The sequence below is a fragment of the Gopherus evgoodei genome, chromosome 8 (assembly GCF_007399415.2).
Source record: "Gopherus evgoodei ecotype Sinaloan lineage chromosome 8, rGopEvg1_v1.p, whole genome shotgun sequence".
Classification (NCBI taxonomy): Eukaryota; Metazoa; Chordata; order Testudines; family Testudinidae; genus Gopherus; species Gopherus evgoodei.
The window spans coordinates 26,357,885-26,385,188 of record NC_044329.1 but is presented as its reverse complement, the minus strand read 5'-3'; positions in this window follow the sequence as shown (position 1 = coordinate 26,385,188).

The following is a 27,304-nucleotide window of genomic DNA, read 5'->3' as shown; positions in this document are numbered from 1 at the left end:
ATTTTAGAGGTAGTTATACTATTTTCTGAGTGAGGCATGCAGAGTTGTAAGGAGATAGTTTTTCTTCCCTGAAGAAGATTTTGTTTTTATGTATAATTTAGATTTCTAGTCGTAGTTCATTTATCATTGCAATATTAAATCATTATAGCTACAAACATCTCTACAAGTTCTGGCATGACACTCAAAGACACCACAAAAGACTTCCAACACAAAAGTTAAATGGATTATAAACACCTAATTAAGAATAGCAGCCAATCTTGCATATAAAAGAGTTGTGTTTGGATGTGTTACATTATTATGGATCTCCATGGAATATATTTTTTCAGAAATGCAAGCCTCAAACCTCTCAAATATTAAAAGATAGCAATACTAAGTTAAAGAGAATATACGAGGCTATATCTTCACACCAATAAACAAGGGGGTTTTGGTCCTGATTCTGCAACTGGCTCTGCATGGGCAGAACCTGAGTCAACACAGATGCCCGCTGAAATAGGACCAGGGATAATTTTTGCACAATGCCTGAACTCTGGATATGTTCTCATTTTGCTGGGTTGTCATTAGTGGTTGACCCCTCTTCAGTCCATTCCTCTCTAATCACTGAACCCCTTCAGTTATCTTCAGTAATTATATGACTCCCATTACAGTAATATATGAATGTTTTGCATACTTTGATGCATTTATCCTCACAACACCCTTGTCAGGAAGGGAAGTGCTATGATCTCTATTTTACAGATGGGAACCGAGGCATGGAGAGACTAAGGCCAACATTTATTAAAGGTATTTAGACATTGCTCCTCTCAGCATTACAAGGCCTAAGTGACTCAGATGACAATTTTCAAAAGTGACTTTGATACATAGGAGCTTAAGTCCCATTGACTTTCAGTGAAACTTAGGGTACATCTACACTATGATAAAAGACCCTTGGCATGCCTGCAGCTGGCCCATGTCAGCTGACAGGCTCATGGAGCTCAAGCTGAAGGGCTATAAAATTGCAGTCCAGACATTTGGGCTTAGGCTGACATCAAGTTAAAGGCTAGTGCCCAACCACTGGACAATCCTTCCTCTTTTGTCCATCCTCACTTACCATACCCATTATGTTCCCTGATCACTTTGCCTGTGCATTCTACCCCTTCCTCCACCCTTGTCTTGTCTATGGTAGGGTGTAAGTTCTTTGGGACAGGGATGGTTGTATTCCTTTGCATTTGTACAGAATAGCATCTGATCCTGATTGTGATTTCTTGTTACTATGGCAATATTAATAAATATTATATTTTAGAAAATAATGCCTGAAATTGGGCAAATTAAGCAGGAAATATGTACGGCATGCATTTAATGCCATATTGTTTAGACCTTTTGAATTCAATGCAATACCTCACTAGGTTATATATTTCTTCATAGGATTATTTAATAAGGAAAGTCAACATTTTTTCTCATTGTTACACACTGTGGCACTCTGCTCTAGTTCTCTGCTCTGCTCTTTCCCTTCTTGAGCTCTCTCCCTTCCTCCACCACCCAGCAGGATTGCTCCCAGCATTGAGGATTAAGTTGCATCTCTGTAAAGCCAGGTACATGCTCTCTGCTTGTGTGGCTGGCCAGCAGTGCCTAGTGTAGCTCTCCCTAGTGCTGGCAGTCTAATCCCACAGGGCCAGGCATTGCTAGAAGGGAAACTATTGTGCTTCCACTAGCAGGCACAAGGGGGTAGGGAGACAGAGGGTGATGAGTTGGGTGGCCCTACAGATTTAGGGCCACCCAAAGCTGAAGTTTAAAGAAATGGCCCTTCCCTGCTTGTAAGGCCTGATCCACAGCAAAATAAATTCAAAGGAAAGATTATGTTTTTTGTGTGCGCTGATGGCTGAGATCATTCAGTTGAGCTACTCACTATTGGCAGAAATTATTGCACAGCAGAAGCACATCTGAAGATTCCCTGCTATGAAGTGAACTGGATACTGATGAGCTAAAAATCTGTGGTTAATCCACAAAAATACCTTATATTTGATACCACCTTTCATCCCAAAGAAATTTAGTAGCTGCATTTGTAAACAGAAATGAACCATGGTTGACTGAGTGCTGTGCAACACCCTATACAGTAGTTTAGGGGAGGAAGTGATAATGAATATTACATCCAAATGAAACTGCAAGGGGGCTGGAATTTAAGAACAGAATATAACCACCTGAGCTGGAATTTGTCCAGGACATTGGGGCTCAAGAAGTGCTATAGGATAGTTAATGAACACAAGCTTGTCAATGGAATGGTGATTTTTCCTAGATGCCCTTAAGGGATATATACTATATAAAACCTGGTACTTTGGAAAGCACTATGTCAACATATTTTAATAATGCTTATTTGCTTTTTTTGACAGCAAAAATTCCCTTAGCGTGTAGGCATTTAAAAAAGTGCATATGATTTACTCTAATGCTTGTCTTTTAAATAGATTATAACATGCAAAAGTTTAAATGGAAAGCATATTTCCCAGCAATTCTGGGGAACCAACACATCTGCTCTAAACATTGTCCTTTCTTCCTTCAATTCTCTCAACACCACCCTTATTCTGTATTAAATTAAAGATGTAATTCACTCTCTGATAAACAGTACCTTCATGCTAGCTGAAAGACAAGGAAAAAATATTTTAACTTTAATAGATTAAAAAATAACAGGTTACAGAAAGACAGTGAAATGAAAGAAATGGAATAAGCCCTACTCCACACTCACATATATGCATTCACAGATACATGTACTTGTACAAGCCCACACAGACACAGAACAATTACAGAAATGCAGACACAAGTACACATATGCAGACTGCAATAGGCACATATCAAAAAACGATTGAAGGAATCATTTCAGAGCAAGCAGCTCAGCAAGCTGTATTTTGATTTTGATTTTTCTATCTCCCATCCATTAGAGATGTACACATTACAGATTCAGGAGGAAAATTATCTCCAGGTGAAAAATACATAAGTTTGCCCTGTACTGAAAATGTAAAGATATTTCATCAGCTCTGCTTGAATATTTTTGGAGAGCATATCTATGAATAAATCAAACAACAATGTGATTATATGAAATGTGTGTTTATATCTATAATCCAGTATATAGTGGGGGTATAAATATATATACTGAGCTTTTTAAAGCCAGCTAGCAAAGGTGGGCACTCAAGTCTAATTACTTTTAATGGGTATTAAGTATCCAAACCAATAGACAGCTGCCAAAATCTCAGCCATAATATATGCACAGTAAGAAGAGCTAGTTAGCTGGGAATTTGGATGCTGAAAAATGGTCAGGGGCAGGGCGGGGGAGGAGGGTTGGTACTGTCTCTCTTGTCTATATTGTCTGGTATGGGATTTCAATTATCTGTATAATGAACTACAGCACAATTTTGTCCATCAAGATGATCACACATTGTTGCTTGTTTGTGTTATAGATTTCACTGTTCTCAGTAACAGCTAAAAACTCAGTTCCCAAACCTCTAATCTCAGCACAGTCTGAGTTTGAACAACATACTACTATTCTGCTATAGTACATCTCTTGCTTTCACAATGATACTGACCAAAAAAAGTCAACACCATCTGAGGAACACTGCATACTATTTATTTCCAATGTGCCTGTGATCACTATAGTATCTAGTATGGCAAAGTACCTTCTTCTCAGCAGGCTCAGTCCTTTTTAACCTTGGAGACACAGGCTTGGGCAAGGCAAATCTTTGCCAGTAGCACAGGATCTGGCTAGTCCTTTCCCCAGTCAGTCCCTTGTGCTTGTTTTCCTTCCCTTCTTGGGAGGGAGTGCAGCCTACCTTCCCGGAAGGGTTCAGTGTCTTGCTGCACCCTGCCTACTGACGACGACAACTTCAACCTTCAACTTCTCCCTCTCCCACCCCTATCCCCATGCAGGGGAGGGTTTTAAAAGGTCACAAGCAGTTGGAGCCAGCTGAACCTAATTAGTTCCCTAGCAACCCCTTTTCTATCTAAACCTTATTTCCCTGTGGTTCTTTCTCCTCAGTGGATTGGGAGAGGCCTTTTAACCCCCTGGGACTAATTACTGCCCCCCACCCCGGTTTGTAGCTGTTTGTCCTGGGTTTACCACACTAGGCATCTCGATGGTAAATATTTAGGAAAACTCAAATATGCCATGACGTAGGTCAAGACTCACTCTCTCTTTCTCTCATTTTAAAGCAAGCTAATTTTAGGTGAACCAGATCTTTGCTAGTTAGGCCTCAACTGGAGTATTGTGTCCAGTTCTGGGCACCGCATTTCAAGAAAGATGTGGAGAAATTGGAGAGGGTCCAGAGAAGAGCAACAAGAATGATTAAAGGTCTTGAGAACATGACCTATGAAGGAAGGCTGAAGGAATTGGGTTTGTTTAGTTTGGAAAAGAGAAGACTGAGAGGGGACATGATAGCAGTTTTCAGGTATCTAAAAGGGTGTCATCAGGAGGAGGGAGAAAACTTGTTCACCTTAGCCTCCAATGATAGAACAAGAAGCAATGGGCTTAAAGTGCAGCAAGGGAGATTTAAGTTGGACATTAGGAAAAAGTTCCTAACTGTCATGGTAGTTAAACACTGGAATAGATTGCCTAGGGAAGTTGTGGAATCTCCATCTCTGGAGATATTTAAGAGTAGGTTAGATAAATGTCTATTAGGGATGGTCTAGACAGTATTTGGTCCTGCCATGAGGGCAGAGGACTGGACTCGATGACCTCTCGAGGTCCCTTCCAGTCCTAGAGTCTATGAGTCTATGAGTCTAGTGTCCTTAGCTTGAATATTAATAAAGAAAACTTTTAAAAATCATTTTTCAGGCAGGAAAATTCATTTAGTTTTGAAAACCTACTTTTCCACCAGAAACAGTGAGATGTTTCTTTCACAGCCAGATCTGTACACAGATTCTTGATTTCACTGTGTATATGGAATTTCCACTAACAGCTGCTTGTGCTGTTGGAAATGGGGTAATTTCACTATTGGTCAATTTCACAAATACTTGCTGTCATAAACAGATGGTTAAGGGTTAATGTCTCTTTTACCTGTAAAGGGTTAAGAAGCTCAGTGAACCTGGCTGACACCTGACCAGAGGACCAATGGGGGGGACAAGATACTTTCAAATCTTGGTGGAGGGAAGTCCTTGTTTGTGCTGTTTTTCTTTGTTCTTTATTCACTCTTGGGGCTAAGAGGGGCCAGACGTGCAACCAGGTCTTTCTCCAATCTTTCTGAAACAGTCTATCATGTTCAAAATAGTGAGTACTAGCTAGAAAAGGCAGATTAGTCTTATGTTTGTTTTCTTAACTTGTGAATGTGTATTTTGCTGGAAGGATTTTACCTCTATTTGCTGTAACTTGAATTTCAGGCTGCGGGGGGGAAGTCCCTCTAGTCTATATGATCTGAATACCCTGTAAACATTTTTCCATCCTAATTTTACAGAGATCATTTTTACTTTTTTCTTTCTTTAATTCAAAGCTTTCTTTTTAAGAACCTGATTGATTTTTTCCCCCTTGTTTAAGACCCAAGGGGATTGGGTCTGAACTCACCAGGAATTGGTGGGGGAAAAAGAGGGAGGAGGAAGGTTAATTCCTCTCTGTTTTAAGATTCAAGGAGTTTGGATCAGTGTAGTCTCTCAGGGTAGCCCAGGGAGGGGAAAGTCTGGGAGGGGGAAAGGAGGGAGGATGGTTTATTTCTCCTTGTTTTAAGACCCAAGGGGTTTGGGTCTTGGGTTCCCCCGCTAAGGTTTTGGGGGAACAGAAAGTGTGTCAAACACTATATTTTGGCTGGTGGCGGCGCTATCAGGTCTAAGATAGGAATTGAGCTTAGAAGGGTACATGCAGGTCCCCACTTTTGGACGCTAAAGTTCAAACTGGGGGAAAAATACCTTGACACTTGCATAAGGGTGTAAGTTAATGGTTTCACAGCTCTGCATCTTTCTTTTCCTCCTACCAGCTGTTGCAGCGTAGGGTTGACTTGATCTGACTACATACAGTAAAACCTTATTTAACAGGTTTCCAGTTAACTGTAAACTTGTTCTGTCCTTTGATCTAATAGTAGTATGTCATTTCTTTAGATTATTTAAAATCCTGATTATCTGAGGGCTTGTCTGCATGGACACACTCAAAGAAATTCATTTGAATTAGCTAGAGGTGTGAATTTAAAGTGGATTAAACTGCATTAAAGCTTTGTGTGGACTCCCTCATTCAGAATTAAACTGGCTTTAATTCAGCTTATTTTAATTCACCTCCAAAGAACCACTTCACTGAAACATAACAGATGTTCATATTCATACTGCAGAGAAAACAATTGGAGATTCAAAAATGTGTTATACATGTAGCCAGTGGGATAAACTCTTCCACTTGGAACACAGTGTCTAGCTGACGAAAGGGGAACACGCACAAATAGCCCTTCCATAAACAGAGCGAATAAAGACAATGTGGTTTATTTACACTATTCCTTGTTTTTGTATGCTTAGCAAGGTGAAAATTGCCATGGGCTACTACAAAGGAAGGACCGCCCCTCTCCAAAAATAGCACATCCCCCCAAAATTGTAAGGAATGAACATAGTGACATGGCACCAATCCAGGACCCAGACTCTCAGCACCTGAGAAATTTGAGGAAGCTGGATCCCAATCCACATAGTCTCTTCCTTACAAATGTGACATCCCTGCTCCCTTAAACTACATCCCACCATAATTTCATTCCTGACTGCCAGCCAAGTTGCAAATAAAAGGCCAGGTCGCAGAACATAAGTCACTGTCTTCACAGCTCAGGAGAAACTTGAGCACCTGCCACGTCCAGGGCCAGCCCTAGGTGTTTTGTTACCCACAGCAGAAAATGTTTTCAGAGGTGCCCACCATCACCACCACCCAAAAGGTACAAGCAAAAAACAGAGCTTTGATGCCCCCAAAGGGATAATATGACACCCTGAATGTTGGTTCCCTGAGTGGCCACTCTGATCGCAAACCCCTGGCCATACACTGTCATTGGATCTGAAGTTCCAGTGGACCTGTCTGACCCCCCTGAATAAAACACCATGATCATATATGCACTGAAGTTGCAACTGATAAACTTGAATAAAGTGACATTCATTAACATATATGTTAGCTGCTTAGATACATTATCAAAATCTATACAGAAGTGTCCATTTTAAAACAAACACTCTGCTTTAAACCCTGATGCTTCAATAAATTTTGTTTCTAGAAGTAAAAGATTTTCATAGGTTTCATAGTTTATGGCCATTAGATCATCTAGTCTGACTTCTTGTATATCATAGGCCATTAAATGTCACCCAGACATCCCTATATTCCACCCAATGATTTTAGTTAAACTAAGGGCTTGTCTACACGGTGCATTAGTTGTCACTGTTTACCTAAATACAAAGTATTCTGGGAAAGACTAAGTAGTATAAACAATATAACTATATAAACTGTACTCCCAGAATACCTTGCATTCATGCAAAAGTTTATGGTGGAAATCTACTAGTAGTTAACTGTTGTGACCTCTTGTCATGGTATAATTCCCCACTATGAACCTTAGCGTCCAAAAGATGGGGTACCAGCATGAATTCCTCTAAGCTCAATTACCAGCTTAGTACTTGTAGCGCTGCCACCAACCAGGAATTCCAGTGCCTGGTACACTCTGGTCCCCCACAAAACCTTGCCTGGGGACCCCCAAGCCCCAGTCCCTCTGGATCTTAAAGCAAGGAAAGTAAACCCTTTTCCTCACCGTTGCCTCTCCCAGGCTTTCCCTCTCTGGGTTACCCTGGAAGATCACTGTGATTCAAACTCCTTGAATCTTAAAACAGAGAGGAAAATCCACCTTCCCCCCTCCTTCTCTCTCCCCCTCCCTGACTCTCCCTGAGAGAGAAAGTAATCCTAACACAGAGAGAAATTAACCTCTCTCTCCCCCTTCCCTCCTTTCTCCCCACCAATTCCCTGGTGGATCCAGACCCAGTCCCCTGGGGTCTCACCAGAATAAAAAAACAATCAGGTTCTTAAACAAGAAAAGCTTTTAATTAAAGAAAGAAAAAACAGTAAAAATTATCTTTGTAAAATTAAGATGGAATATGTACAGGGTCTTTTAGCTATAGACACTGAGAATACCCTCCCAGCCTAAGTATTCAAGTACAAATTAAAATCCTTTCAGCAAAATATAAATTTGAACTCCTTCTTCCAAATTCACATTTGAACTCCTCCCAGCCAAATACACATTTGCAAATAAAGAAAACAAACATAAGCCTAACTCGCCTTATCACCTAGTACTTACTATTTTGAATCTATAAGAACCTGTATCAGGGAGATTGGAGAGAAACCTGGTTGCACATCTGGTCACTCTCAGAACCCAGAGAGAACAACCACCAAATTCTAACAGCACACACAAAAACTTCCCTCCCTCAAGATTTGAAAGTATCCTGTCCCCTGATTGGTCCTCTGGTCAGGTGACAGCCAGGCTCACTGATCTTGTTAACCCTTTACAGGCAAAAGAGATATGAAGTACTTCTGTTCTATTAACTCTTAACTATCCGTTTATGATACCTCTGTTCTTTGTATGTGTATATTTTGTTAGAAATAAGATGTGTGTTCTGTTGAGGTTTGCCAAAAATGAATTGTGTGGTATGTACAGTTAGTGATGCTATCTCTACAGTCTACTGACATCAGGAAAGTTATGTAGAAATCTAGATAAAAAAGGTGTGGAAAGTCGTATAATCTGTGGAATCTTCTATCTATAATGAACAAGGAGAATATTAATATGAGCAAAAGAAAACTCAAAATTTGGAACAGAGTGAAGATGTAACTGCTGCAAGACTGTTTTCCAGATTGGTAATATATTAATCTTTCTTTATTGTGTGAATCTATTTTTAGTTAAATAAACTAATTGACTCTTGTTATCTGATATCTTATCAATAAAGGAACTGAATCCTCATAACACTAGAGAAGTACACTAATTGGACTTTGTGGACCCGGCTGGTACCTACTGAAAGTTCCCTAGTGTCTATTAAAGTAGTACAGTTCCAAACAGTATTACATTAATATGCACTAGGAAACCTTAATGTGAAGTAGAACAGGACAGTTAATGCATGACATTCTAGTGTGTACTAGAATTTACACCTCCTAGTGCAGGCTAATGCACCTGAGACAATTCCTTCATGCATTTTGGTCCTCTGGAGACTAAACAATTGTATGTCTCGGGCAGAGAACAGGAGAGGTCAAGGTGACACCAGTGCTTGAGGCCCTAGGACCCCTAAATCCCCAGGAGCCCTAAATTTATATTCACATTATTGCTCCTGATTTTTAACCAAAATACCAAAAACATAAGCCCGTCAAAATTGCTGCTCCTCTGTACAGGCTGCATATTAGCAGCTGTTATATACATGATATCTTCTCTATCCACTGACCTGTTTTCTTTAAGGTGATGTGAAGACAAATTCTTATGTTTAGACAGCAAGTTAAGTTAGTGGGTGACAAGCTGGGGTGTAAATCTACGAAGTACTAGTATGCCACATTACTGTCCATGTGGACCTTGCTGCTACGCACTAAAAGTTCTTTAGTGTACACTGACCTACTCCCATTTGAAATGGAGTGCATGACAGCAGGATCCATATAGACAGTTAGTGTACAGCGTACTACTGAGCTATAGATTTACATGCCAGCTTGCCACCCACTAACTCGTTGTCTAGACAAGCACTTAGAGGGAGAAAAGATCTACACTATAATGTTCTCTTTACTGCTGTACTGTGTTGCAGACTTTGTGGAAACATGATATGGACCTTTGGAATGCAGAACTTCAGAGGTGATGTATGTTATGTGATATGTGGGACAGCACTGAAATCAATGGGATTTTTTTCCATTGTCTTTGATAAACTTCAGATCAGGCCCACAGTGTATTTTACTTTATATGCATTAGGCAGCAATGAAGCATTTAGGGAGACCATTGTCTCCTTTTCTATCTTATTCATTTGTTTCTTTTTCTCTCATTTGTCACTTGTTTTCTCCTTCATCCAATGTCATTACTACTGAGAGCTGAGGATACAATACTCAGTCCAGCTCCAGGCAGCTGGCAAGAATGGCTTTGAAATTCCATCTGCCTGATTCACTTTCACTTTTCAATGAATCAGGAGATTGCAATTTTTTTCTATAAATAAATAAGATGATGCTGTAGTTCTAAATACAAACCTCCTCCCCCCTCCATTTTGCGACCAAATGTCTGCATAAACATATTAAATTCAATTTGCTCTATGTTTTTACTCCACTGTTCTTAGCCACTGGAGCCGACTGGCAGCTGAAATTTCATCAGTGTTTGAATGATTCTTGGAAATTTTCTATTTAATAAAAACAGAGAGTCTGCAAATGATGTTCTGCCCTTCTATACGTTGAAGCTATTCTTTGGAAGTTATGGCTTATTGTTATGCTATGCTCATTGGCTAAAAACACAAAGTTTTATGAGGATCATATATGGATGTGTTTTTTAAACTAGGATTAGTGGGTAGTAGAAACAAAGAGTTTGATTGAAATAGATGTTATTGGGACATTTTCTATCATATCTAAAAACATTAAGGAGTCCATCTGAAACAACACATAGAGGAAGCAAGCACGTGATCTTCCGGTATGATCCATTTTATTATCATAGTTTTATGTACTAGAAGCTGGGAAGGTACTGCCCAACCCAAAATGCCTAGAAATAAACACACTTAGTGGACATACTGAACTAGAAATAAGATGGCGTGTTAGGCAGAACCCCAGAGGATCAGGGAAAGAAAAACTTATTCTCACTGATTTTTCATGTGCAGAGCCTTTTCAGATTCATTCTTCTCTAGTTTTCAAGGAGTCCAAGCAGATAAGTGATGTGGTGTCCTCCCAAACATCAGTGTTGAGGCAAATGCTACCACAGCAACAATTAGAAGAAGCAAGAGCACTATCAGTGGGCAAAGCCTGGAGGATATGAAGAGACCGGGAAAGATTCTAGAAAAGGACCACTTAGTGCCTGAAGCCTGTTCTTCACCCTTTTTACCTCTCTGGACGATAGACTGGAGGCAGAGTCTTTAATAATTAAAAATGCTGACCAGTATTATAAGTACAGAAGAATGATTCTTACTGAAGCCAGCCTTAATTCAGTCATTCCCATTTTAATTATTTCTAGACATACATTGATCTAAATGAAAGTCACTGCAGTTCCAAACTGATAGTAAAGCCCATCAAATGATTCATATTGAATAATTTTCCAATTAATTTAATGCATATTTCTATTACTTGTCCAGAAATAGATTGAAATTTTCACAGATGTACTCATTATTCAAAATTATTTGACAAATAGTTTCTGCAGTCAATTTTTTATATAGTGCTTATTTACAAACAGTAGTCCATGTTTGCCTGTTTTGATTGGATAAATATGTTACATTTTATCTCTGTGCCCTGGCTGGATGAGCAAAATTCTAAACAGATTTTTAATGCAAATACCTACAGTTCAAAATTTGGTTTAAGAAATATTATGTAATATTCATTGTACATCAGGGAGAAGAAATATTATGTAATATTCATTGTACATCAGTGGTTTGAGCATTGGCCTGCTAAACCCAGGGTCGTGAGCTCAATCCTTGAGGGGGGCCACCTAGGGATCTGGGGCAAAATTGTCTGGCAAGCAGTCCCCCTTTGAGTAGGGGGTTGGACTAGATGACCTCTTGAGGTCCCTTCCAACCTTGATATTCTATGATTCAATTCTATCAAACATTCTGGTCAATCAATTATCTTTGTTGTTTGAAGAAAGCAAATTCAAAAGTGGTACAAATGAACATTAAAATTGGCATCACCATTCAAAGGTAATTTGGAGGCTTTCACTTAGATGTTGCCATTTAAGATCTAGGAGCCTGATCCAAAGCTCATTAAAGTCAATGTATCAGCTGCTACTGAGGTTTCTTTTGCTAGTAAGAGGATAACACTGTGACAAACTGGGAAAACGTTGTATTTTTATTAATATTACATGAGATTTGGTTTCCCAGTTCAAATTTTGGATTGTTGCCTAACAATGCACAGAGGTAAATTAAAAGGGAGCTGTAAAGGGGGCTGTTAAAGAACTGATCAAGAAAGGTAAAACAATCATAGAGATAAGAGCTTCAGGTACATACCTTCAAATCAGGGTTGGGCCATTAACTGGGGGAGAGATACCTTGCTTGCTCCATCCAGGAAATGATGTTTTACTGTTTCCAAGACTAAGCCTGAGACCAAAAGGCCCTGACTAGTTACAAAGGTGCCCCTGGAAAAGGAGGGGTTTTTGGGGTGAGCTGAGAGAGATGGCCTTGTGCATCAGGGAACAAAGATGATATGTTGAGAAGACTCAAGACCGATGGAGAACATTGCAAGGAAAGTAGCCTGGTTCTCCCAACTCACAGATAAGCCAGACCTCCCAATTTATGGTTAGAGAGATTACATTTAGGTAAGGGAATATGAGCATAGGCCTTTGTTATTTTAAATCCAATTCTGAAAGATCTGTGCACCTACTGGTAGATTAAATCATCCTTTGCTTTGACGAAGTTCTTTCTATATCACTGCAAATGGATGCTGTCACAGTCTCCCAGAGGAAGAGTCTTGCAGGTACCAAACACTGTTAGACCTACTGAAGTAGTCATGGTTAATGCCAACAGGGGTATAACCCAGAGACTCAGTCAGCGAGAACCTGGATCCAAGAGAAGTGAAGGCATAGGCCAGTGACTTGAAAGGGGAGAACTCAAGAGGCTGGGAAGACTCTCAGAGGGGAGAGCCTGCCCAGGGACTATGACAAGACCATGACTTTGGGCCAAATCTGGATTATTGTTTTTATATGAGTTATCTTTGCTTATACAAAGGGTACCTTTGACTTTAGGGGGACTCCCTTTGTGAGTAAGTTGAGTAGGCTTTACCCCTAAGTAGAGATATGTAAACTAAGTGTTTCCCTGATTCCTCATTTTTAATAGATATCACACTATTTTAAAATACTCCCATGATGAGAATGAAAATGAGTCCCAAATTCCTATTATACTCATGAGGGAGGAGAAAACTTCTTTCTACTTGTTTTTCTTTTTTACCTCTATTTGTTTCACCTGTCAAAGACTAATGACTTTAAATATGTCTCTTTAAACTGAGTCATGAAATCAACACCATTGCAGGCAAAATTAGCTCAGTAACATTTACAGTAGCATCAGCCACTTACCCTTTGCACATTTTCCATTACCACACTGAATCTTGCATCGAGATACCCCGGACGAAAACAAGTGAGTTGAGATATTATCATGTATATATTGCATGAAAGCTTAGATAAAATTTCCTGATTTTTAAAATTCTTTTGCAATGAAGAAAAAAATCTAACTCAGAAATCACTGAAGCTTTATTCCTGTTCTGTCCTCAGAATCATTTTATGTTTCTATAGCCAGATAGCCCACGTTTCCCAGTGTAATGCTATTGATGTATGTATACACACTCCCTCCACCCTAGAGTCTTTTATATTATCTAATATGTATATCTGTATGCTATGAGAGAGAAACAGACTGATATAGTCCATTGTATCTCTTCTTCATCTGACACTCAGCACTGCTAATTGTTTACTAAACTGAAGTCATAATAAATCCTGACTTAAACAAACTCAATGTACATCTGTAAAATCCTTCACGTTTTTGGTTCAGTTGAACATTTTTGCAGCCTAGGCATAACTCTTTAAGGACTTTAGTTTTGTGTTCCTGTCTGTTAATCAGGGCATGCAGGTGGATGGATTTTAAAGAGATGGGCTACAATTTAGCATGCTAATCCCTACCCCATAAATAATAGGCTTTGTGTAGGTTCAAATGCATGCATAAATGGCCTTGTACCATATAACTAATTAATCAGGATTCGCCCTCTTCAACCTAACTCCTGGGACTCAGCCCATCACTTAATCCTCTCACCCTTCCCTCTACAAAGCAGAAGGAGAGTACCAAAAGGAGCACCTCAGTCTCTGAAGACTTGGGGTCTCCACTTCTCCCTACAGGTAAAAAGTGCCACCAGCAATATCCTGGGAATCTTACTTGCATTTGTCTCTGGAAGCCCTTTGAGTCTTTATGGATGTTGGCTACAAGTTGCCATTAACATTGCCTATTCCTAACATTCAGAATTCTTATTCTGACTCCATTTGACATTGAATTGGACCTCCGAGAAGGCAAAAATCTCAACATCTTGCCATTTTGGCCTAGATAGGAAAAAAATCCTTCCTGATCCCAAAACAGGGGATCTGGTCAGACCAGCAGTATCCTGGAAACACAGCTTGGCAATACTCCAAACATGTAGAGAGAAAACAAGGCAGCAGCAGAGTAGGGTTGCCAATTGTCTACTCGCAGAAAACTGAATACCCTTGCGCTGCCCCTGCCCCGCCCTTTCTCCGAGGTCCCACCCCTGCTAACTCCATCTCCCCGTCCCTCTGTCACCCGCTCTCCCCACCCTCACTCACTCGCTCATTTTCACAAGGCTGGTTGAGGGGCTGGGGTGTGGGAGAGGGTGAGGGCTTCAGCTTGGGGTGCAGGCTTCAGGGTGAGGCCAGAAATGAGGAGTTCAGAGTGCAGGAGGGGGCTCCATGCTGAGGCAGTGGGTTGGGATATGAGAGTGGGTGAGGGCTCTGGCTGGGGCCAGGGGTGAGGAGTTTTGGGTGCAGGAGGGGGCGAAACTGAGTAATTTGGAGTATGGGAGGGGCTGGGACAGGGAGTTAGGGTGTGGGGGAGGTGAGGGATCTGGCTGGGAGTGCAGACTCTGGGGTGGGACTGTGGGGTGAGGGGTTTGGGATGTAGGAGGGTGCTCCTCTCTGGGACCAAGGGGTTTGGAAGGCAGAAGCGGGATCAGGGCTGGGGCAGGGCATGGAGTGGTGGGGTGAGGGCTCCAGCTTGGGGTATGGACTCTGGGGTGGGGCTGGGGATGCAAGGTTTGGGGTGTAGGAGAGTGTTCTGGGCTGGGATTGAGGGTTCAGAGGGCAGGAGGGGATCAGGGCTAGGGGCTTGGAAGGGAGTCATGGGTGCAGGCTCTGGGTGGTGCTTACCTCAAGCAGTTCCCAGCCAATGGGAGCTGCAGGGTCAGTGCTTAGGGAAGAGGCAGCATGCGGAGCCCCCTGCCTGCCCCTATGGGTAGGAGCCACAGGGGCAACATGCCAGCTGCTTCCTGGTAGCCACATGGTGTGGAGGCTAGCGGGGAGCCTGCCAGCCTCGCTGCGTGGCACCACCAACCAGACAGTCAATGGCCCAGTCAGTGGTGCTGACAGAAGCCACCAGGATCTCTTTTTGACCAGGTATTTCGATTGAAAACTGGACACCTGGTCACCCTACAGTAGAATCAAGAGAGCTTCTAGATACACAACAGTTTTAAACAGAGGGAATATGAGAGCAACCAGCACCCCCAACTACCCCCAGCTTGCCAAAAGAAGGTAGAAAAGCCATTCCCCTTCCTTAAAGCACACTTATGTGCCCTCTGAGGCATGAAGAAGGGAAAGCACCAGTATGCCTGAGCATAAGCTCTCTCCTTTGGGCCTCACTAGGGACTCCTGGGGTTAGCTAGCTCTCTTTCAGTCCCCATCACTGCTACTGAGATGGAGTCGGGGGCATTTCTGAGTCAGCTAGGCCTTTTGAAACATGAGGGTCCAGATCCAACAGCAGTGACTTCAAATTGGTTTTGAACGTGGCCCATAGTGCTCTGTAGAACACTAGATACTTAGCCTTCTTGAACAGAGCTCCAGTTCCAGGCCTACTTGGTTTCTCTAATTGATCTCAGAAAGGAAGTTTTGTTTTGGTTTGGTTTATAGGATCAGTTTATGGGACAAACTAACCAGAACATGTTTAAAAAAAATAGCACAGAGCTAAATGATCTGCAGAAAATGAGCTGCAAAGAGAGACAGCATGCCTTTGTGGCAGAGCCAACTAGTGAAAAACAAATCATAAACAAAATATTTTAATAGACATGCTTAATGTTTTTATTAGTGAAAATGCTGAAAAGGCTGGCAATTCAAGTTTACATCCAAATTGTCAAACATAATTGTTTGTGTATATAGCATAAATAAAATCTTCGTTTTAAGAGTCTTAAGAGCACTAAGTAATGTAACACTGGCTTTTGCAACATTAAAAACAAATAATAGACTTGTGTAGAGTTATTATGTTTAGAGAAACACAAAAAAGCCATTAGATTTCATTAAAGACAAATTGTTAAATGTTTTCTTTTTTGCTGCTTTGATCTGCACAAAAGATATAACTCATTTCTTGGGAACATTTTCTGTTCAGACTAGCTTCCTTAAAATATGCTTTTGAAAGTGTGCATTAAAATAAAAGCTGTATTCAAATGCAAACACTCAGCTCATAATTTCTGAGAGTTGATAATTGTATTAATCGGGTAGCAATCTGTGCATCTGTGATATTGTTGTGACCTCTTCAGCTGAACGCAACTTCTAATAGGCACTTTGAAAATTCAAGAGTCATTGACATGAGTGCAAGAATGTACTATTTACAATGAAACATGTTCAGCTGGTAAACAGAATGAAACAAAAAAGGGGAGAGAGAAGAGGAATTTAAAATAATCCCAAAGATGAAGCAAACACAAACTGGCATCAAATGAAGCATAATAAGGAAATTAAGTAGCAAAAGCACTTTGAATGGCTCTCCTGCTGCCATACAAACAGTCCAATGTGAAATTTTAACTTATCTCACTAAGTACAGTATATTCTCTTTTGAAAAGCCTTTTTTCTAGCCTTAGCACATCTGGAAGTTGAGCAAGGCTAAATTCCATTTGCAGAGGGCTGAAATACAGCTTGAAAAAATATGAATGTTGAAGGGCAATGTTGTGATTTAAAATCACTCAGTTTGTACAAAGAAAATATTTCAAGTAAAAAACAGGAGTTGTGGAATGAAACTCTGCTGTAGAGTCAAGGTTATGGTGTATATACGTTACCTAATGTAGGTCAGATACTGTTGTTCTCACTCAAGCAAAACTCCCATTGACAAACTGAGAAACGGTAACAGGATCAAACTTGTTATGGTACGAGACAGGTCATTCCCTAGAACTCTATATGCTCTTGTGGTCAAACAGATTAAGACAGAAATCACTTACCAAATGAAACTGAACAGTGCCCTAAGAAAGCAAAGAGAAGTGAATGAAAGCAGGAGATTTCAAGCCTTTTTGTCAGTTGTTTAACATGCCATTTTAATTCTGTTCAACTGAAATCTCCAAATGCCAGCTCCATACACCAGAAAATAAACCATGAACTTTTTAACCAATTAAACTAAATATAACCACTTACTCCTTTTAGCCTGGAAATGGAGTATACCCTGTTTCTTATTCCTTGTTAAAAAAAACTGAACAGAAAAATGTCCTCCCAACATCCCAAAGCTCACTGTAACATTATTTTAAAAGTATCAGAGGGATACCTGTGTTAGTCTGGATCTGTAAAAGCAGCAAAGAGTCCTGTGGCACCTTATAAACTAACAGACGTATTGGAGCATGAGCTTTAGCGGGTGAAAACTCACTTTGTCGGATGCATGTAGTGGAAATTTCCAGGGGCAGGGATATATATGCAAGCAAGAAACAGGCTAGAGATAACGAGGTTAGTTCAATCAGGGAGGATGAGGCCCTCTTCTAGCAGTTGAGGTGTGAAAACCAAGGGAGGAGAAACTGCTTTTGTAGTTGGCTAGCCATTCACAGTCTTTGTTTAATCCTGAGTTTATGGTGAGCTCCTTTGTTTAATCCTGAGCTCCCTTGGTTTTCAGATCTCAGCTGCTAGAAGAGGGTCTCATCCTCCCTGATTGAACTAACCTCATTATCTCTAGCCTGTTTCTTGCTTGCATGCATATATCCCTCCCCCTGGAAATTTCCACTACATGCATCCGACGAAGTGGGTATTCACCCGCGAAAGCTCATGCTTCAATACATATGCTAGTCTATAAGGTGCCACAGGACTCTTTGCTGTATTATTTTTAAAGTAATTTTAGATGCAGTTGACCTTAAAAAACATTATAGAAAATCAGATAAAAAAATCAGGATAGAATGTCTCTTATGCAGGCAGATAAGAAATATAGGGAAAGCTACTATGGGGTGTAAAAATGAATGTCTTGAAAGAGGTATTGACCTTATTTAATTATTAACATCAGTATTTCAGTTATGCTTGGTGGCTTTATTGGGATCAGGGACCATTGTGTTGGATGCTGTACACAGAGTAAGAAGACAGTTTTTGCCTTGAAAAGCTTAAAACCTAAAGCCTCATTTTCGCACTGAGCTCCCTACAGAGTTAGTGTGAGTTGGAGGCCTAAATTAAGACAAAATGCAAGAATGGATGTAATCCACAATATGAAAGGTTGAGCAGTGGGTGTGGAGAAAACAGCAGTAAGACCATGTGATGACACTGGCCAGCTATGGGCATAGCTAGATGGCTCTGAGTAGCTTATTTTTTAATTAAAAGATATATATAGAACATAAAGGAGATGCATATCAGAAGAGCCTGCCCGGCAGCCACTTTGCCATTATCTGCACACAATTTACATCAGGCTTGATAGTAATAAATCCAGTGGTTGAGCAGATTCCCGCAGTGTTTGACAATCACAACCAAGGTGTAGTATTGAAGGTTCCCTTCATTTTCTTCTAATCAACTTTCTAGGTTTGTGATGAAACCCATAGTTTCCAAGGACATATAGTAAAGCCATCTTTTACTGCGTATGTGCCAATGTTGGAGTGACCCAGTCACATTGCCATGATGTGACAAAGCTAGGAATTGAAAACAATATTAGGTTTGGGGTTTTTCTTAATATTAGATTTATCACAAAGGGTGTAAAGGGAGATAACCTATACCCCTATTCATGTGGAAAACTCCCCTCAAAGTCTCCCCCATGATAAAACTCTGGAGGGGATAGGTCCTTCAAATGGTAAAGAAGGATCCCCGATTCCCTGGAAACTCTGAATCAAAGTTTGTGATGATCAGTTTATGGGTTGCTTATTTGTAACACTATTTCTTGAAAAGCTTCCCTTTACCCCCAGTGCCATCTACTATCATCAAATGCTAACAGCTCCATCACCTGTGCCTGATCTTGATTTCCTTCTCATATGCACAACTCCCTCATCTTCACAACATCAACAGGAGATGTTCCTTTAAAAGCAGGATTTCAAATTCTTTTGGTGATCATATCAGAAAGAAGCGAGTAGATGGTCAAGAGGAATCAGACAGATATTGCATCAGCTGTAACCATATCTATAAACATTTAACTGAACTCAGTACTATCTCTGTGTTTACTTACTGTACAGAAATATAGGATTCCAAACTTTTGCTCGCCTCCATCATTATTGTGTATTACAAATGCACCTCCTGAAGACTTGTACTACTTTGAAAACACAAACCAGAAAAATAAAGTCAGAAAAAAGTCAAGCCAAACCATAGGTGCTACTACTGAAAAGGCCTTATCAGTCCATCTGCCTGCTAGTGCAGGGCTGTTTGCTGCTGATATATACTTTTTCTTAGTCATCTTTTAAATATTTTAATCAACAGGAGTTCTATTCACTTCCCTTGGCTGATCATCCCAGTTTGCTACATCTATTAGGAAATTTATCCAACATCACCCTAAATTTTCCTTTACTTTATTTCATCCTCAGTTATCCTCTCTTATATAAATTAAAACAAGTCCTCTCCTTGCTTTGATTATGCACATTAAATATTTGTGCAAATCTATGGTACTCCCTTTATTTTAAATACCCATTAGACATCATTTAGTCAAGTCATATATCTTCATACATCTTTTAAATTTTCCTCAACCTCAGTTACTTAATATTTTTGCACGTGTGTAATAATTTCTATAATTACCATCCTAAAATAATTGAGCATGTTTATAAAACAACCCCCTCCCCAACAATATGTATTATCAACCAGTCAGCGAAGCACTGCCCACCCACTGCCAGGGCCGGCTCCAGGCACCAGCTTATCAAGCAGGTGCTTGGGGAGCCAACTCCGGAGAGGGGTGGCACTTTCACGTATTCGGCGGCAATTCGGCGGAGGCTCCCGCACTCCCGCTTGGAACGGCTTATTTTTGTTTTTGTTTTGTTTATTCAGTTTTTGTTTTGGCTGCTTGGGGCGGCCAAACCCCTGAAGCCGGCCCTGCCCACTGCCTACCCACTGATGATTTGGGTCAGTCGCTGGACAAATAGTTTCAACAGATTTTTAAAAAATGCCTATGTCTGAATTTCCTTCCCCTTGTAGCCATTATTTTGGAAGCTAGAGTTCTTGAAGCACTCCCATCACAAAACAGCAGAAAGGTACAGTATATATGTTGGAGTTACTTGACATATTAAATTCAGGGTGGCTCTAAGTAGTTCCAGGAAATACAGTCCTGATTCTTGGAGCTGTGTGACTGAACAAGGAAGTAGATGAAATTGTTTATTTTGGGACCAAATAGAGTGACTGGATTTAGACAGGAGTAATCGGAGTAGAATTATGCCCTTGTCTTAAGCCCCTATTCAGCTAAATACTTAAGCAAGTGCCTAATTTTAAGCATGTGAGAAGTGCCACTGGAGTCAGCAGGACTTCTCCTGTACTTATTTGCTGAATCAAGGTGATAATGAACTATATATATAGATATATATTAGTACTTGATATAGTTTTATATATAGAATAGTGAACATATATTTTAGTATTGCTATACCAACATTCTGTTGCAACCAACAAACTGATCCTGTGAGGAAATGAGTGTCTTCAACTTCCATTAAAGACATGGTAGTTAGAGGATGCTAAGAATCTGAGATTACTGGTCCCCAGGTATGTAGTGTTATTATATGGTTAGAGATATTGATATCTTTATATGTAGTTAATGTATTTTGATTGAAATAAAAAAACCTGGAAACTCAAATGAACATGGACAGAGTGTAAACTCTCACAGCAAAACCAGTAAAGAATATAAAAGCAATGGTACAAGGGGAAAAAAAGGAAAGTGTCCAGTTAATGGTTTAAGTTATAAAGGAGCAGCAACCCCATTCTACATTGATTTCCTATTCAGATGGATGAACACAAGCATGCTCCTCACTTTGTTGTTAAACAATGCTCCAGTGGATTGGGGGAGAAGACAGCTATAAAAATTGAGAGTTTAACTGGAAGAGACAAATGGAAGTAATGAAAATTAACTCAGACAGTTAGAAAGTGAAATTGAAAAGGCAGGGAAATGAAACATAAAAAGGAAATTCAAAACCACAGTGCAATGCACCTTTGGATATTAGAGCAGTGGTAACCAAGCTCCTAAGTGCTGCACTGATGAGCAGAAGCTTCATTAATCTTTTGTGACAAGTGACTTGGGAGAAAGAAAATTGTGCTAAGTTTGAGAACCTGTAATATCTCTGCTACCAAAGGCCATTTCTAAGAAACAGAAATTGTTGAAACCCATGTTTCAAATGTTGTAAATCCTACCAAGAAAGCACTGAAATGGCTTTTTAAAAAAACTGCTACCATACTTTTTTTTAAAGACCTAACATTCATAATTAATTTTTTTCACATCATAAAGCTTGATGAGGCAGAGCCCCAGCTGGAGTAAACTGACATGGCTCCATTGATTTCAACAGAGCTATGACAACTTATATGGACAGAGGCTCTATCCTGGTACATACGTTTTTCTACGAACATTTAAAAGTCACATGCTGTTTCCATGGAAAACATAACATAGATTTGCATCTTTTTCCATACAGTGAAAAGGATGTTCTTTCCTTATGTTCTGCAATGAAGTTCTTTATGTATTTATTTAGTCTTATTTACAGTAGCTCTATGAAAACATGTCTATAACCATAATACAGGGGGAAGGGGAAGAAATCATGTCTCTGAGATCTATGCATGGGGAAGAATCTGGGTGCAACTCTTTCTACAACTGCACAGAAATGGGGAGAGATGGTCAAATGCTTCTGTGGTAATATCCTCTCCAGTGCTTCTGGACCTAAATGTCCTCCATGGTTCTGTAACCTATTGAGGGGGAGGAACAGGGACCAGGTGATGGATGGAAAAGTAGATGGCTTGAGAGTACAGATCAAGGGAGATAAGAACTGTCTCTCCTCTCCCCCTGTGTGCAGTGGAACTTGGCTAGAAAATGTTGAGAGAAGAAGCCTGGGTATATGGTTAAATCATCAGCTCAGGCTGCAGGGTATCTGTGCCCAGATCCTGGGTTTGCCATCAATCTCGTCTGTGTGACCTTGGACAAGCTACTTAATCTCTGTATGCCTCTATGTATGTGAGATCTAGAATTGGGAACTGACCTGGTGTTTGTCTCAGGGATCAGAAAAGGACAACTGACATCACTTCATTGATGGGGACACAGATAATATGCTTATTGTATTGGTGATAAAGATTCCTGTAGAAGCTCCTAAACTGCTTCTCTTTACATCTCAGGGAAGTTATTTTTTCCTTATATAATTACACACCCAAGCTGCACCCTTAACATCTGTTAGCCAGGGGGCTCCTAAACTAGTGGAAATATGTTGTCAAAGCATCTACACTGGAGAGAGGAGAAGGTGGTGAGGAGATGATGGTGGGGAAAGTGGCCGTTTAACATAACCCTTTTTGGGGCTGCAGGGCTAGAGGATCATTCATTCTATGGAAGCACCAAAGCAGAGCCTGGGTCACTAACTGCAGTTCCACACTTATCAGGTACTCCTATCTTTAGTTTGGCATCTCTGGCACCCCACACCTCCAACCATCCTATAAAGCTATTGAATTAAGTGACTTCTCCCCGCACTGGTGTTCAACCTCCTTGATACAATGTATAACCCTCCTCCTACCAGTATGCCTAACCCAATGTAGGCAACTCTATTTCCTATCTCCAAATTTGGAGATTCTCCCATGCACGCAGCATGTTTCTGCCTTGTTTCTACTTCCTGGTCTCTGGAGGAGATAACAGGCAGTAGATCTCCTGAGGACTCTCTAAAGTCTGCCAGCTTCTGCAGGAAGATGTTAAGCTCTACTCTTTGTCTCCAGCATACCTGGCTTTGATAGTGTCACCAGAGAAGGTCTGCATTCAAGAAGTGGGGCCACTTAGAAGGAAGAGAAGGACATCTTAAAAGTAGTCCCTAAGCTTGGTCTTTTATGCTAGCTGCTCCACTTTAATTGTGAATGTGTCTTTATCAAAGTCAGAAATAAATGTATTAATCATTTAAATGTATATCATGTGGATGTTAAATCAAGCACCCAAAATGAGTGCTTGAGTTCTGAAAAGCAGGAGGAGTTAGATGTTATCTCACAAAACAACACAAAGGAGATTACTGGTCAATTAAACCTTATGGGAAATGGATACAAGCGAATAATTTTTGTTAAAAACGTGAAAACTAAATTGAGCTTTGCACACACAGCCTCAGTCCAAATGGACGTGTGTGAGGAAGCTACAGGCAACTGACTACAGTTGTGTCAGTTGAACATGACTGTTTCTGAGTTTTACAATAAAAATGGAGCACGCCTAGGATTATAAGGCATTCAAATGGAGGATCCCAGCATTGACACCACAAGGTGCTACTACAATACAAATACTATACTTTATTTCTAAAAGAGACAGGCTTTATTTTTCACATAAAAAACAAACTGTTTCTGTATTACTTATTTATCTGAATTGGGAAAAAAACAAAAACAAAAACTACTGTCCCTAATACTGTCCCTAATTATATGTAGTAGACACCCTGGTCACTTAACTCCCAAACTTCACTTCTAAAGTCCTAGTCATTGGTGGTTACAGGTCTTACATCCACTCCTCAGATTAGCCACTACTACAAAATGATGAACATGAGCAAATCTGATTCCAAGCAATGAAGGGCAGTGGCACAAATGCACTTCACATTTTCTGCAAGGTTAAACTAATGCAAAATAAATCCCTCAGGTTATGTAAACAAATTATAGTAATGTTGTCTGACAGCATGCATTAAATAGGATTAATTTAGTAAACATAAAATATGCAGGGGACTCATTCCATTCCCAAATAATTCTGTCTGTACACTGACTCCTGAAACTCTGATAATACAAGAGAGTACAGAGGGAGAGCTGCAGAAAGGAGAGTATTGTGAATGTCTAAAAGGCAGGGGAAAACTGGGCAGTTTGGGGAGACAGAACGTTAGGATCCAACATTTTGGGGAGGGAGAAGCAAATTTTTGAGGCTGTACAGCCAACAGAAGAAATTCAGATACCTTGCAGCTCTGCAACCATACAGGATGTTCCATATTGCACAACAGTGATTCAAAGGCTGCTGTGTAAAATCTTATGTCTGAGCCTCAGCCCATCCAATGATGTCCTAAAATGGACTATGCATACTCAGATGGCTCAATAGGAAGTGATGGGTGGTATGCATGGGAATAATCTTAAAGGAGGCATCAGTGAGAAAATTGTAATGGGTTCACTGCTTTCACTTACGTGGGTGTAAACTAAGGGTCAAGTAGTTAAAATGCTACCAAATCAATAGAACTGGTTAAAAAAATAATTTTTTTCTATGGGAAATATAGATATATACATTTTTTGCAAGATCATGGCTTAAAAGACAGATTTTACCATCTGTTCCCACAGGCTGCATAGTTAAAACACATGCCACAGGGGAATTCCTCAGTAAAATCGCAGCACAAAAACACAGCTACATAATTAAAATAAATAATATGAGTGTGATTTACATTATTCTATAGCCCTATTAAAAACATTATGGGCCATGTACAGTTGGTAGAAATTAGGATAGCACCATCAAAATCAATGATGCTAAACTGATTTCACCACCTGAGGATCCGGAGTATCATATGTTGAAATGGCTTCTGAAACCTTATCCACTCAGTAGCCTCTGGGACCTTATCCTCTTGGTTCCCAAGAACTCATCTCAACTCCAAACTCACCACTGAGGTTTCTTTATTGGCATACAATCAACCTACAATTGAATTGATCAGGATCAAGCATAGGGAGTGGGTACAAGGCATACCAAACATTCAAAATTACACAGAACCCTCCCCGACTTCTCCTTGTATACATTTACACATTCAGTTACATACACTTGTTTGGGGATTGGCTTAGTTACTTTGCAGGAACCAATTCCTGTACAGCATGCTTTGTCCACTTGCTGTTCATGTTTGACATTACTCTTTACTTCATCTTTACATTCATGAATTATCTGGTCTATTATTATCTTGTTCTTAGTAAACGGTTCCAAGGGTGTTCTTCCTTTTATCTTAGCTAGCTCAGTCATTCTGTCTTTTAGTTTTAGTTATTTTATCATAAACATCCCATTTTTAGCCTGCTGACCTAGTTACTTCCCTTATCCTGTCTTCCAAGAAATGAGGCCTCCCTCTTGCTTAATTACTCATGCCAAACATAGCTTAAACCTTATTGGAACTAGTGTACTATTGTACACAGTCAATTTTTCAATTGTTTACAATTCCACCATTTAATCTTTTATTTATTTATAATCTGTATTTTTTACAGATTGATCTGGAGACTAGAATCAGTGAGATCCAGCTACCTGGGAAACTTCATCTTGTATAATTTGTTTGGTATTAACTTGTGAAGGCACATACAAAAAAGAAAGATAGGCTAGGATTTTTAAAGGAGCTGATAGGAGTAAAGGACTCAAATACATTTCAAATTCAAGGAGAGTTGGGTGGCCAGCTCCCCAGACTGCTTTGAAAACCCCAGCCTTAATTGTTTTACAGTGGGTAAGCTTATTTTCGCATAACTCCAGAAAGAAAGAATGGACTTTGCTCAAACCTTTTCTACACAAAAGGAAAAATTAATATAATTTAACTTGCAACCCAACCAAAGAGGAGGCATTTTCACCAAAGCATAGGCATGTGAAAACTGGCATTTATATGGAAATCTGAACCATACTGTAACTGAAAGTAGAGTCTTTACCACAAGCAAAATTTATAATAATAACTAGCAACTCAGTCCACAATCACAATTCATAGTTATCTTTCCTCCAAAAACATATAATCTCTCAATTATGCAGTAGCAGCATTTTGCTGTGTAATTCTGTGTATTTCCTTCTCTTCTGTTTGCATATATGCCTGCCCTTTTGCTCTTAATAATCATGAGAGTAGAGACTCTTGCAAGCCAAATTGCTCTGCTCTTCTTAGAAATAAATAGGTTTAATCTTACTTCTTAATCTTCATTTCAACTTTCATCCTGAATTTCCTGTTCTCAAGTATCAAGACTAAATTGATTTGATGCTTAATGCTTGCCAAATAAATAATGAGTCTCCAAATTAGCCCACATGTGATAAGGCAATGATCCCATTATTTCTAACATTCTTATAATCAGGCAATGATTAAATTATTTCCAACGTCCTTAGTGTGGATGTGAAAATATGTTAAAAAGATCTTTAACAAAGTTCCTCACAATGTGTGTTTTTTTTATTAAATGCCCCTAATTTGAGCATTTTATCACATGATTACAGTAGTTGGGCTGTAAGAGCTTATTTTAATGAGGATGGGGAGAGTTCAGTCAGTGGGTGTTCTGGGTATCTCTTTGACATCTTTACAATCATTTATCAATTCCACGGTGATGAGCTTATGGGCCACATTTGGGAAAGTTGATTAATACTTTTTAAAATATTCCAGTCATTACAAATTGCAGCATAACACTCAGCTTCTTTCCTCTGGCACCCAGAGTGAAACAAAGCTCTGCGGATCTCCATCTGGGCACATAGCAAAGCATAGGCACCAGCAGAGCAAAGACCTCCAAACTCAGATCAGCACCGGCGCTGCCTGCATTTCTGTTAATGGGAAACAAGGTTTGCATAAGATTCTCAAGAACTTATCTTAATTGATATCTTGCCTCCACATTGGAAATCTGAGTGTAATGCCATCTAAATAAATGATTTACTTACTGCAGTTTTAATGCATGCCTCCAGGACATTATTATTAATATCAGATACCAATTGTGGTGCTGTGAATCAATATTTAATGCCATTGACTATCCTTTTCTAAAACAATCCAAATATTCTGTACACCTCCATGTATTGAGTTGGTAAAACAAAAATAAAAGCACTGATAAGGATATTAAAAGGCAGTATTTGATGTAGGTCTATCTGGGCCATTGATATTGTATCAAGCTGGGATACGTGCTGTACTAGTTAGAATGACATATTTCTCTTTTTTCCTTGAATCAGAGGAGACAGTTACAGGAGAAAAGAAATCAATGATCCTAGGCTTACAGGGCCAACATCTGCCTTTAGTGCTTAGAAACTGTGGTGATATAGTTCTTAGACAGCTGCAACTCCTACTGAAGTTAGCAGCGTCTTAGTCATACAATACTCTGCCTCAGGGCCAACCCACTTCCTTTCCCATCTTCCTGAGCCCTAGAGCTTGCTTATTTGGCCATCTGAGGATTTCTTCTGCAAGAGGAAT